We start from the raw sequence: 10080 nt of genomic DNA on the forward strand, positions 1-10080 counted from the left end.
CCTCTCACTGAACCTGTTACTATGGCCCAGAGATAATGATGCCCCAATTAACTCAGGCCTAGGTCAAATAGATGCCTAAAATTAGAAACTTTTTTGAAATCATTAAGTGGCTTACAATTAAGCAGCCCTTGTATATTTAAATATTGAGAGCCACAAAACTACATTTCTTTACAAGACATTTCTTTAAAAGAACTGAAAAAATTACTTACATATTTAGTTTAGTCTGTGTCAAATCGTGAAAGACCCCTGAAGCTCATCAGTAGACAATAGCCCATACTTTCCGAATCACAGCTTTAGAACAATAGGATCAGCAATCCAAACCAAAAGATTAAAAGATTCTGCCCCCCCCCTTTGTCAGAGGAGAGCATCAAGAGGATACGAGCCTCAGTTTACCTGAGAGCTGGACCTGGAAAATAGGAAGCTCTTTACCCTTCCCATCCTTGGACTGTAGCTGCTCCACACGACGTTGAGAGAGTGACTGTTGTAAAGTACCCATACCTCAATTCCACGGGTTTACGTAGAGACACCAAGTCTAGATGAATTTTGAAGAGTTTTATTAAAGGAAGTTTATTAAATATGCTGGCCGCATATAGCTTACATGGGGCAGTCTAGAATCTCAAATCATGTGCAAGCCAAAAATATTTCAGGGGCTGCTTATATACCCTTAATCATACAAGAGCATGACATCATGGCACAAGCTTACGACATTTGTTTAGGGGATACACAGAAACATTAAGGCTTTCAAGGTAACACAATCAAGGATGTTTACAAATCTTTTAGGGTTCCTTTGCCTAGAGGTATGCTACTCTCAGGATTCCAGGATGGGGGAGGAACTACAATCAATGCAAGGTGGTATGTAAATTCTGTCTCCCATTGTAAGAAAAGAAGTTTCTTGGTTAACCTTTATTTTAGATTTAAAACTAAATGACCCATTGTTCTTGCAAGCCAGAAACTTCTACATTCTTCTCCCACCCCTCCTCAAAGGAAGGATGGTACAGGAAAGCCTGACCTTTCCTCCTAGAATGTCAGTATTAATTTTGCAGCTTTTTGGTACCTTACTATATTACACAGGTGTTGAGACTGCCTGGACTGAATGGGACTGATCTCAGTTAAGGCCTTTATACAAACTCTTTAAGATTCTGGTGGGTATGAGCAGAGACCAATTCATCTTTCAGCTGCTGAAGACAGGATTTGTGTCTAAGGTCCCTTGCTCATTAAACCTGCCACCTACCAATCTGGAGTGACACCCTCCTTCTTTGGTCTCTCCTCGCCTTCCATGTATAGTAGGCCAGCTTCAGATTTAACTCAGGGAACTCCAAGGGTTGCAAATCAACACCCTTCATTTGCCCGTCCCAGAAAAAAAAGCAAAATGGAGCTTATGTATGAGATTACACACATTTTTAAGTACTGAGGTAAAGGACCCTCTGAGACTGAATGGGTATCTATAGGTCTCTATAACCTCCTACTATTTTTCAGTTTCTGGAGTTTTATCTCATTTCATTTTATCCATACCACGTCCTCTACCTCTCGTTTATATAAAACCCACCACCTCTATTTTCATAATTTTAGGGTTTGATCTAGAGATGAAACAAGTGATGGCAAGAAAAGAATAAAATATTTGCAATAGCCACTCCTTCATATTGCTCAGTATTCTGCCCTGGAACTAATGCTATCTATCCCCTAAGATAATCTTCAATACTACAAGAGAAGAACATCCAAGATAAGGATCCTAAACCTCATGCCATGAGGCATGGCAACAGCCCACTCACTGCCTGCACCCTCAGAGGACCAGCGCCCACCTTCCCCCACTCCTGGCACAGAGAACATGCCCTCATAGAAACTGTTCTTTTACCAACAGTGTCCTTATTTAAGCAGGCCTGGCCCACCCCAGGAACAAGAGGTAACCAGTAGGATTCTGTATCTGCATAACACTAGTATCCTGGCCAGTAGGAGAAGAGACGGAGGGTGGATGTGTGCGTGCCTGCGTGTCTGCATGTGTGCACAAGAGCGCATGCACGTGTGGGCCCAGTTACATAGCCCACTCGAGATAAAACTCTCTTGATGCGTACCCACACAGCACTGCCTCAAGGGGAATATTTTCAATTATCTAATATGCCACAAACACCTCTGAGAATGTTTTGAAAGCTAAGGACTCTTCTGAGAAAAAGAACTACATACACAGAACAGTTTTATATAATTTCAAGTTGTCTGTGGGCTCTAGTTACCAAATCCAGAGATTCTGGACTCCGTGTTAAAAACCTCTGTTCTAGCCGAGGAACAAGTGCGCCCTAGGGGATGAGAGTCACGAATGAGAGCAGAACCAGTCCCTGCCTCTGCTTAGACATAGAGGAGGAAAAGGGGATTTCTCAGCCAGAGACAGTTTGCATCTCAGTGTCACATGTGGCCATGTTTGAGATATATGTGATTGGGAGGATTTGGATGATGCTACTGTCACCTAGTGGCAGAGCCCAGGGATGCAACTAAAATCCTACAAGACACAGGAGAGGCCAACAACAAAGAATGGTCTGACACAAAACGCCTGCAGTGCCAAGGCTGAGAAAGCCAGTCATATCGGAATGAAGTAGGCAGAAAAATAAGTGATTACCAATGTGTTTTGAAAAAGACATGCTAGAACTTTACCTGGAATGGAATAAGACCACTGAAGACGATAACTACTCCACGCCTAAGTGGGGTCTTAGAAATCTGTCTCTTGCTACTGTTTTGATTGAAGGAGGCTCTGTAGCATGGCACATGCCGCTGGCTTCCTTACATCGAAATCTAGCTGTGGATTCATTCTGCCCAACTCCTACTTAATCTAGTGTTAGCCAAATTTCCAAGTGAGTGATGGCCACTAAAGATAAAAATTTTTCTATTTGCTGCAATTCACAAGGAAGGTCAGTCATTTTCAGATACCATTACGATAAAACAAAAGTACGTTTAGCAATCCTACCTCTTCCTGTCTCTGGGGGAGCTTATGTAAGTCACTGTACTTCTTGTGCGTTTCTCCTTCCGTAGCCTGGGTTATAACCCTACCACACTGGGAGAGGCAGCCTGCAGAAGAGGTTAGATCAGGGCTCGGGGACCTTTTTGGCTCAGAGAGCCATGAACACCACATATTTTAAAATGTAATTCCGTGAGAGCCATACAACGACCCAGGTACGTTAGGTATTACCCAATAAAAATTTGGTGTTGTCCCGGAGGACAGCTGTGATTGGCTCCAGCCACCCGCAACCATGAACATCAGCGGTAGGAAATGAATGGATTGTAATACATGAGAATGTTTTATATTTTTAACGTTATTATTTAGTTTATTAAAGATTTGTCTGTGAGCCAGATGCAGCCATCAAAAGAGCTACATCTGGCTCACGAGCCATAGGTTCTCAACTCCTGGGTTAGATGCTAGAACCAAAATAGTGGGTCAAACACCACATCTGCCACGCGCTACCAAGGTGTCCTCTATCACTTTGTTAGGCTTCTCTGTGCCTCGGTCTCTCCATCTGTGAAATGGGAATAATGGTACCTAGCTCATGGAGGTCTCAGAATTAAGAAATGCTGCACATAAAGTGCTTAGATGATGCTTGGACTGCTGGCTGTCATTATTATGATCATCATCATCATTACCTCCTGTATGTGGGGGGAATTATTTGAGATTTAGAAGACCTTGTATAAAATAGAATAAGATTTTTTATTAGCTATTTGCCATCCAAATGGTAAGGTATCCACTTTTAAATACATGTGTTTTTAACCTAAATTTGAATCGAGCATATGTTTGCTAATTATCTCCTTTTCTGTTTGTAGAAAGCTAGCTCATATGTCAATATTATTTTAAAAGTACTGCTCCTCCTGTTCGCTCTAAATTGGAGGAAGAGGGAAATTAAAAGTTGCCATTAAAATGCCAGAGTGGCAAAACAACATAATGGTATTTGTTCAGAAAGGCTTGAAGAAATAAAAGTGATTCCCAGGCTTGTCTTAACTGATTCAGTATTGTATTCTTCAAACTGTTTTAATCACTCCTTACAGCCTACAGCAGAAAATTCAAATGCTCTGGTCACGCATTCCGCCATCTGGCCCAGCCAACCCGCAGCACGCCCTCATTGCCCACTGGCCTCCGTTAGAGACAGTTTCCTGCCAAACTCGAAACATTCCGTTTTCCCACTCTCTGCTACCACTGTTGACCCACATGTCCAGTGCACCTTATAGCCAACTTCTTAAATTTGATCAACCTTCCTGTCAAAAGCACCCTATGCCATGAAGACTTCTCAGAGCACTCCACCTCCTCCTTCCCTACCCAAACAGCATTGTTCTTCCTTTGAATTCCCATCGTCTTTGATTTATACCTTACAGGTGCTTCTAAACCGGTGAGCCTAATGCCATGGCACAGGGCATTGGAAGTAGATGCTTCCATTTGAGCTGGGGAAATGACTCCTGTGATTCCCACATTTGGTAGTATACAGAACTTGGAAACATTGGAGATAATTCTGACTTTGTAACTTCGGGCTGTGAGTCTGTGCAAGTCTCTCTGGTTTTAATCTGTGACCAAATTACATTGCTCATATCAGAAACCAAGCATACAAACCCTGTCCTCTCGAAATCAGGAATAGTCCAAGGAAGTTTGCTGGCAGCTTTAGAGTCATGTAATCAGAGAAACAGCAGGCTTAGAAAAATCACAAGTTAATCAAATTATTTGCATTCATTGTCATTACTCGCAGACCTCTTCATGACTCAAGAAAAGTAAAATATTAGCACCTGGACTGCTTCTCCTGACCATTTCTGGGTTTTTTTTTTGCCGGCCCTTGTTAAGCCTGCATCATTACCCAGCCTGTCTTTCATTCCCCCTATTACTTAGCTTAAATATGAGTTGCTCTAAAAGATCATTGGTAATTCACATAAAATATAGTCTTGTTACTTTTCTTTTCTTTAAAAGAAGCATGATAATTGCAAACTGCAACAAACGAAGCTGAAAATAACTCCCCAGGCAGTTGTGCATTAGGAATTAGATTAAAATGAGCCCAATTTATTTTTAAATGACCTGCTAATTTGTAGGAAAGATGTAAGCTGCTTAAATCTTCATCAGTGGAAAACTGGAAAGCTCATGAAACCCAACCATTGATCACTAGGGTGAGAGAAAGGACTCTTATCCCCGAAGCCAGAGAGGCGGCACTGGTGGATAGTTTAAAGATTTATATTAAAATAGCAACAAGAGAGAAGAAAAACCAGATTTAACATGAGTTAAATCTGTTTTTAAAAATCTAAAATAAAAGAAGTTCAATGTCAGCTCACAACTGTAAGTGCCAAAATCTGTGCTTGCGACTAATTTTTCAAGTAAGACTAATTATAATTTAAAATAAAAACCCTACAAGTCTAGGGGCTTGAGGCTCCTTGTTTGCTTGCACTTGCTGCGTGTAGAATTCAGCTCTCAGCTCAGGGCTAAAAGGGGTGACATCAAACTTCTCCCACACTCACTGCCACGTGGAAACGTGGTTAGGGCATTGAGGCCAGAGCAGCCGTGTCATCCCACTGCCTTACAATGTTGATTGCTTGAGTATGTTTAGAGTCATTTCCCATGAGGCTTCCATAAAAAAAGTATTTCTGCTATTCTTCTGTCTCCCAACATTTAAACTATAGGCTATGGTGGTCATGTTGCTATGCATTTAAAGTAACTGACAGAACATGATGTACTCTGACACGGAAAGATATTAAAAATTATTAATTATCCAAATTAGTCCACCTCCTCCTCAGCTGGAGACCATTAGAATTCTTCTATTCTTCAAAATACATGATGTATAAAATATACTTTAGTATAAATGTAAAAATCTTTCAAATGAGCCATCTACTAGCACTATTCTTTAATTCAAAATATATTAAATCTCCTCTTGATAGCTGACTACTCATTTCCCCCTCTTTTGTTTAATATCAACCACTCCTCCATGGATTAAATCACTATATAAACAGATAGATGGATGCATATATATATATGTGTGTGTGTGTGTGTGTGTGTGTGTGTGTAGACATATACATATTCCACACATCCAAAATCAAAAGAAATAGTTTGAATGGTCATTGATATATCACTCAAGTCTTTGAATCATCCACGTTAGGGAGAAAGATGATAATACATTCAATATATAATTATTTTTAAAAGAAAGGAAAAAGGAAACTTCCCTCATGGTTTAACTTATCCTGAAACTAAAAGAGTATATATATAGTACCACACACATTTATTTACTGGTGCCAAAAAGTATGCCAGGCTCAAGCGAGGCATAGAAAAGTCTGAAAGATGAGCACAGCACTGGGCCAGATGTCTCCTCTTCGCTCTGTCCGCTCCTCCAGAAACACATGCTCTCCTCAGCTCTGCTCCCTGTCCTGAGAGAGGCTGACAAATTTGTTTTGCGATGATAAACTCCAATGCTGTCTGGCCTGTGAGGTTGCTTTAGGTTGGCTGTGTCCTCAGCAGGCTGCTGAACCTCCTGAGGCTGCTGCTGACACAACTTTCTTCCTTCTGGTTCTGGAAATCTCTCCAGTCCCTCCTTTCTCTGTGGCAGAGATTGTGACAGCTCCTCTCTTTAGCCTCAATTTCCCTCAGTATCCCCCCCCCCCCCGTGGTTTCCTTACACTCTTCCCAAACCTTTGTAATTAGGTTTCTCTATAAACAAACTCTGTAAATAAACTGTCCTAATCTAAGTCTGCCATCTGTTCCTCCCACTATCTGAGTGCTACAGGTGACATTCCTCCCTTTCCAACCTTCACAATCTGGTCAAAGAAATTTCCATATAACTCTAACAGCGGCGATTAAAGTAAGTGCAAAGACATGCATGGTCACAAGGAAGAATGAGTCACTTTAAGATCTTAAAGGTTGTGTGAAGCCCATGGCATTCAAGATGAACCTTTGAGGACCAACAGGAAGACTGGTGGAAACAGAGCAGACACACAAGCTGAAGGAAAGATCTTACCCCCCCAACCCCCGGAAAGGCAGCAAAGTGCAGGTGGTTTCCAGAGGCACCTGATATCCAATGTGCCCAAGTGAAGAAGATAATTTTTAAAAGCCTGGAAAATGAGGCATGCATCATGGTTTAGACCAGGGGTCCCCAAACTTTTTACACAGGGGGCCAGTTCACTATCCCTCAGACCGTTGGAGGGCTGGACTATAAAAAAACTATGAACAAATCCCTATGCACACTACACATATCTTATTTTAAAGTAAAAAAAAACAAAACGGGAACAAATACAATATTTAAAATAAAGAACAAGTAAATTTAAATTAACAAACTGACCAGTATTTCAGTGGGAACTATGCTTTTCTCACTGACCACCAATGAAAGAGGTGCCCCCAGTGGCCAGGACATGGAAACAACCAAAAAGCCCATCAATAGATGACTGGATAAAGAAGATGTGGCACATATACACTATGGAATACTACTCAGCCATAAGAAATGATGACATCGGAACATTTACAGCAAAATGGTGGGATCTTGAAAACATGATACGGAGTGAAATAAGTAAATCAGAAAAAACCAGGAACTGCATTTTTCCATACGTAGATGGGACATAAAAGTGAGACCAAGAGACATTGATAAGAGTGTGGTGGTTACGGGGGGAGGGGAGAGAGGGAGAGGGAAGGGGGAGGGGGAGGGGCACAAAGAGAACTAGATAGAGGGTGACAGGACAATCTGACTTTGGGTGATGGGTATGCAACATAATTGAACTTTAAGATAACCTGGACATATTATCTTTGAATATATGTATCTTGATTTACTGATGTCACCCCATTAAAAATAAATACAATAAAAAAATAAAAAAAAAAAAAAAAGAAAGAGGTGCCCCTTCCGGAAGTGCAGCGGGGGCTGGATAAATGGCTTCAGGGGGCCGCATGCAGCCCACGGGCCGTAGTTTGGGGACCCCTGGTTTAGACTCTGAGAACTTTGAACTTCTAGCTAGGTAGTCTTTATAAATGCTTCTCCATGGAAAGTGGAAACCTACTGAGGACCGTTATGCAAAAAAATAGAGAGATTAGCAAAGTATTATAATTATTGTGTGTGTTTAATAAAGTTTTATCCCAGTAGACTGTAATTTTCGCCAGGCCAGGGGCCATGTCTTTGTTCTGCTGCACCCACACTTAGTACAGAGTCAGGCACACACCACTGACTTGACAGCAGATGAATGAATGAATGAATGCTTGAATAAAGAGACTTTATTACAGAAGTCTTTTATAGAAACTAGAAAAATAAAATGGAGACTGGAATTTGAATTAAAGTGTGATCAATGAGAATGAGAAGGAGGATGAGAAAGACAATCTAAGATCTGGTCAGAACTGCCTCTACTTCTCATCTACTTCAAGTGTGGCCAGCTCTTCATCACTACTTAGGGTTCTCACACACTCTGATCCACCGATATGAGGAGTCCCTGGACAAATTCTTTGGTAGTGTGTGCGAGTTGGACATCATCGGTAATTTTGAAAAGGCTTACTTCATCTTGGATGAGTTTTTGATGAAGGGGGGTGATGCTCAGGACACCCCCAAGAAGACTGTGCTCCAGGAAGAAAGTTCTTTGTGTTCAACACTTAGGGAACATGTAAAGATAAAACACAGAGCGTACCCTGAAGAATCAGTTACAGAAATAAATCTAAATCTCATAAAGAAGAAAATATACGACCCTGGCCGGTTGGCTCAGGGGATAGAATGTAGGCCCAGCACGTGGACGTCCTGGGTTTGATTTCCAGTCAGAGCACAGAGGAGAAGCAACTGTCTGCTTCTCTTCTCCTTACTCTCCCCCTTTTCTTTCTCTTCCCCACTCATAGCCAGTAGTTCAATTTGTTCGAGCATTGGCCCAAGGTACTGAGGATATCTCAGTTGATTCAAGCATCAGCCCCAGACAGGGGTTGCTGGGTGGATCCCAGTCAGGGCACATGCAGGAATCTGTCTCTCTACTTACCCTCCTCTTACTTAAAAAAAAAAAGGCCTGATCTGTGGTGGCGCAGTGGATCAAGCCTCGACCTAGAATGCTGATGTCACCAGTTCAAAACCCTGGGATTTCCCGGTCAAGGCACATATGGGAGTTGATGCTTCCTGCTCCTCTCCCCCTTTCTCTCTCTCTCTCTCTCTCTCTCTCTCTCTCTCTCTCTCAAATTAATAGATAAAAATAGTTAAAATTAAGGTCAGGTATATGATTAAAAAGAGAATGGAATAAGGATAATTTTTCCATTTGTTTCAAAATTTGATTAGTAACAGTAAAAATGATAGTAATCTCTTTGTACCAGGTACTATACTCCATGTTTTACACAAATTAGTTAATATAATCCTCAGGGAAATTCTGTAAGATTAGTATCTATAGTTGAGAACTTAAAATTTTTACAACTTAAGCAACTTGCCAGAATGATGTGATTTCAAAGCCACACAGCCATGATTAGACTCAAAGACTAGATGACTTCATAGCTAGTCACTACTTTTCAAAACTGTGCTTATAACTGCATGTGTGTGTGTGCATGAGCATGTGTGTGCACTAAACCATGTGAGTGGGAAAGTTCATAGTTAAATAAAAATAAAATAGTATATCCAATCTCCATTGATAGTCAACTGAAAACTGGGGAAGAATGGAACAAACCAGCTATGCCAGCATTTCATGGGGAAGGGTCAAAGTCTCAGGTATCCAAACAGCCTAGTTAACATTTATTAAGCCCAAAACACTCAATATTTACGTTCTATTAGCAATAATCGTGCCTCGGATAAACCTCATTGGCTATGATACTGCCACTGCGCAAAGCTCAATGTTTATGTTCTATAACTCCCACTTCTTCATAAATCTTTTTAAAAAAATCTTTCACAAACTAATCTCTACCGACACAATTAAGCTGATAGTAGAACACTTAGTGTAATTTATATTTGCTGAGATAGTAATGCATCTTTTTCTATCATGATTTTCCCCCAGGCAAAATGAAGCAAGTACAACACATTTTAAAGTCATTCCAAAGATCACATTACTCAGAGATATGATATAATTAGTCTTATGATAGTGTACATTTAATTAAGTTAGGGAGGAGCAATTAATTAAATGACAAAAAGATAAAAAACATCAAAAATTAGCATA

General features: G+C 40.8%; 1 pseudogene; it reads right to left on the reverse strand.

The window, feature by feature from the left end:
• Positions 1-9691: 9691 nt before the first annotated feature.
• On the reverse strand, positions 9692-9758 carry LOC136314784 (U4 spliceosomal RNA; annotated as a pseudogene).
• Positions 9759-10080: the final 322 nt, after the last annotated feature.

The sequence above is a fragment of the Saccopteryx bilineata genome, chromosome 10 (genome assembly GCF_036850765.1).
Source record: "Saccopteryx bilineata isolate mSacBil1 chromosome 10, mSacBil1_pri_phased_curated, whole genome shotgun sequence".
Taxonomy (NCBI): Eukaryota; Metazoa; Chordata; class Mammalia; order Chiroptera; family Emballonuridae; genus Saccopteryx; species Saccopteryx bilineata.